The following is a 4568-nucleotide window of genomic DNA, read 5'->3' on the forward strand; positions in this document are numbered from 1 at the left end:
CTTGGATCGATGCTTGTTGATTCTTAAGTACTGTCTCGGTATTTTGGAAACGAGTTTCTGACACCGAGATAAATTTAGGAAGCATCTCTTCAAGGTTTGGTTTTTTCTCCTGTTGATAAGGTGGCTGTTGAAAACCCTGAGGATTTTGTAGCTTTGGATTTCCTTGACCTCCCTAGGAAAAATTTGGGTGGTTCCTTCAACCTGCATTATAAGTATTACTGTATGGGTTATTTTGAGATCTAAAGTTATTATTACCCATATAGTTGACTTGTTCCTCTTCAGTTGTGGGATTGAAGGATTGATATTCTATTTGCACACCTCCTCCACTTGAGTCACACCTCATTACTGGATGTACCTACGTAGAACCAAGAAAACTATCAATCTTTTTATTGAGAAGTTCTACCTGATTTGAGAGCATGGTGACTGAATCGATGTTATAGACGCCGACTATTTATGTTGGCTTTGTCCTCATAACTTGCCACTGATAGTTATTCAGTGACATCTCCTCTATAAATTCATATGCATCTTCCGGTGTTTTATTGTTAATGGTTCCTCCAGCAGCTGCGTCAATCATTTGTCTTGTCGAGGGATTCACACCATTGTAGAACGTTTGAACTTGCAGCCAAAATAGTAACCCATGGTGAGGGCACCTTCTCAGTAAGTCCTTGTATCTCTCTCATGCATCGTAAAGTGTTTCTAAATCCATCTGCACAAAAGAAGAGATATCATTACATAATTTAGCCGTTTTAGCCGGCGAAAAATATTTTAGTAAAAATTTCTCGGTCATTTGTTCCCAAGTAGTGATAGACCCTCGTGGTAACGAGTTCAACCACTGTTTAGCTTTGTTTCTCAGTGAAAAGGGAAATAACCGAAGATGAATGGCATCATCAGAAACGCCATTGATTTTGAATGTATCGCAAAATTCAAGAAAATTTTCCAAGTGCCTGTTGGGATCCTCATCTTGCAAACCATCAAACTAAATAAACTGATGTATCATCTGAATTGTGTTAGGTTTGAGTTCCAAATTATACGCAGCAATAGCAGGTCTAACTATACTAGATTCAGTTCCTATTTAAGAAGGTTTAGCATAATCATACATAGTACGTGGAGCAGGATTTTGATTAGCTACAATTGCAGGAGGCAACTGATCGCCTGGGTTTTCAGCCATCTCGTCGGTTGAGGTTGAGTATTGTCTTCTCGCTTGTTCTCCGTGTATTGTAAACTACGCCTTATTTCTCTTTGATTTTTGCGAATTGTACGATCGATTTCTTCGTCAAAGAGTAATGGTCCTGACGGGTTCCTTCTAGTCATAAACTATAAAAAACTGCCAAGAGAGAGAAAAAGTAAATTAATAAATAATAAAATAAAATAAAATTGCAAGAAAAAATAAATGGCTAAAGTAATAAAAATTTAGCGTTCCTAATATTTTAGTTCCCCAGCAACGGCGCCAAAAACTTGATCGCGTGATTCGTAACAAGTAATAAATATTTATAATGAAGATCAAACCTAGACTAACTATTATCACGACAAAAAGGCAAGCGCACCTATCGAACAATAGTATAGTAATGGCAAGATCTGGATATCGTACCCAAGGGAACCAAAAGTACTAGTAATAACTATCTTTTTATTATCTAGCCTAAGAATTAAAGGGTTTGTTTTAGTTAACTAATTGTTTAAACTAATTAACTGATTTAATTAAAGCAAAGAGAAAATTTGGAAAAAGACTTGAAGAAAAGCAATTGATAAAGACGACACCCAAGGAGGAATCCACCTAGATTTCACTTGTTATCTGGCTCTGAACCGGATGATTTATTCACTTGACTTGATCCGTGAGACTCCCTAACCAATGTTATTATCCTTTTTGAGACTAATAACGTCTAACCCTCAGTTGAATTATTTGAAATTTCTTTCTTAATTAAAACCCCTAGGGAAGCAGTAAATCACTCTATGGACTCCCATATTAGATTTCACCCTAATCCGGTAAAATCTCATAACCTTATTTCTAGGTGTTCGATCAACTTCGCTTAATTATGCCAAATTTACTCTTAGGCAGGGTCTATTCCTCCTCTGCATAAGCACATCAAATCATGAATTAATACCCAGAATATTAACTCAAGCATTAAGAACACATAATTAAGAACAAATCAAGTATTTATCATACAGTTCAGATAATAATAACAAGATCCATCATAGGTTTTATCCCCCTTAGATATCTAAGGGGTTTAGTTCATAATAAAATAAGAGTACATCTCAAGAGTATGAAAATAACAACACATAAAGAAAACTCTAAAACCCCTGAAGGAATTCTGAGAGAGATCTTTAGTCTTGGAGTAGCTCCGGCTTTTGAGATGGATCGTCTGGCTTTCTTCAAGTAATTACTGGGTGTTGTTCTATATTCCAGAAAGGTTCTAGGAAGAGTCGCCTCCTTCTAGGTCACACTTAGGGCGTTTATATAGGCTTTGGATTGGCTTTCTTCCTCCCTAAGTACCCTTTTCCATGTAAAATACAACTCTTTGAAAAAGGGACACGCCCGTGTACCATGGCTGTGTGACGTGATTACTAGGCCGTGTTCGATCTGTTGAATAGCACACGGCCGTGTGGGCTCAATGGCTAGGCCGTGTGAATCGTGAAAACCTTGGTCGATACCCCCGAAGGACACGAGCGTGTGAGATTGTAATATCCTGAATTAGGGCTTAATCGAAATAGTGGTTTCGTGACCAAAAATCTGAGATAGAAATAATTATTTTATAATTATTTTGATGATTATGATATGATTGCATGATTGTGTGAAAATTTCGTGAAGAAATTCTATGCCTAAAGTGCTTAAATTGAAAGTAGGGACTAAATCGAATAAGTTGCAAAACTTGCATTCTAGAAGTTTTAGTATGAAATTGTTTTGGAATATTAATGAGGAGGTCTTAAATAGCAATTTGACCAATTTTAAGTTCATGGACAAAATTAGGACATGGAAGGAATTTTGGAAAGTTTAGTAGTAAGGGTATTTTGGTCATTTAGTTATTAAAATGAATTAAAACAAAATTAAAAGCCAATTTTGTCCATCTTCTTCATTAGGCCGAAATTTCAAGGGTTCTCCATAGCTAGGGTTTGTTTCAAGCTTCCAAGCTCCATAGTAAGTGATTCCAAGCCCGCTTTTAATGTTCTTTACGCTTTTAGAATCCCTTTAGCTCGATTAAGCTTATGTTAGCAATAATTCAACCTAGGGTTTATATTTGGAAAAATACCCATAGGTGAAATTTGTGTATTTTGATTTTTTTATGATCGAATATGAGGTTCTAAATTATGTTAGACAGCTTGTGCTACTCGGTTTTGAGTGAAAATGAGTAAAAGGGCTTAATCGGCAAAAATACCTAATAGTCACAAGTATATGTTAGAGAGAGAATTTGATGTTTCCATAGAAGGGAAAAGTGATCAGCATGTTATAAAACATAAGAATAAGGAATATAGTTTAATTCCAGAGCCTAGGGCAAAAGTGTAATTATGCAAAAGTTTAGGGGCAAAAGTGTAATTTTTCCAAAGTTCGTATTAAATGCTGTTTTGATGAATGTATGTATTAAATAAGATTAATTTGGCATTATAGATCAAGAGAAACGAGATTCAAGTCGCGATCGAGGAAAAGAAAAGATTGTGGACTAAATTGCAAAATCTTTATATTTTGGTACCAAGGTAAGTTCATGTGTAAATAATGTAGCATAATTGTTATTTTTAAGTTATTGATGTTAATTATATGATACGCTGATTTTTAATCGTGAAATATTATGCTTTGTGGTTAATGTTGAGTAATATGCAAATTATGTTTACTACTTGATAAATATGAATTGCTACCAAGTATCGGTTCCAATATTCCATGGAAGACGACAAATATGAGATCGAGGGAAAAAGCCCATTTGAACCTTAGGAATAGATTAGGATACAAGTGACATGTCACTAGGATGGTTGAGCATCCGAACTCGTTGAGTTGAGTCCGAGTTCACTTATGGATGCAAATGTCCGAAATCGTTAAGTTGAGTCCGAGTTCGTGAGATGTAACTAGGCATCCGAACTCGTTGAGTTGAGTCCGAGTTCATTTATGGATGCGAACGCCCGAGCTCGTTGAGTTGAGTCCGAGTTCACTTAGGGGCGGGTTACATGATTTCTTTATTACATATGTGGCACTTATGTGCAAATTATCCATGTATCCGAGTTATATTCCGATGTGTTCAACGGGTGAAATTTCTAGTGAAATGAAAGAACACTTAAGATGCAAGCGACGTATTGGTAAGTGTTGTGAAATGGACACTTTGGACAAGTATGTTCTTAACCCTCGGGTTGATAATAGATACAACAACGATCAGGTGGTAAGATGATGAATGATGTTTAGAAATATGATATATGTTTTGGTGGTACCATGCTAAAGTTGTTTGGTATATTTATATTGTTATGTTACTTGTTATTTACATATGAACTTACTAAGCATTTATGCTTACTCCTTCCTTTTCATTCACTGTAGTTTTGAACAAGCCGCTCAGAATCGGGACAGTCGAAAGTTCGATCACACTATCCAAAGGACT

The 4568-nt window shown here is 35.9% G+C and overlaps 1 non-coding gene across 1 annotated transcript; it reads left to right on the forward strand.

Moving 5' to 3' along the window:
• The first annotated feature begins 632 nt into the window (after positions 1-632).
• Positions 633-739, forward strand: LOC128282328 (small nucleolar RNA R71). The gene has a single exon (XR_008272570.1). It is a non-coding gene; the product is annotated as a small nucleolar RNA R71 (small nucleolar RNA).
• The last annotated feature ends 3829 nt before the right edge of the window (positions 740-4568 follow it).

This window comes from Gossypium arboreum, chromosome 1, assembly GCF_025698485.1.
Source record: "Gossypium arboreum isolate Shixiya-1 chromosome 1, ASM2569848v2, whole genome shotgun sequence".
NCBI classification, from domain to species: domain Eukaryota; kingdom Viridiplantae; phylum Streptophyta; class Magnoliopsida; order Malvales; family Malvaceae; genus Gossypium; species Gossypium arboreum.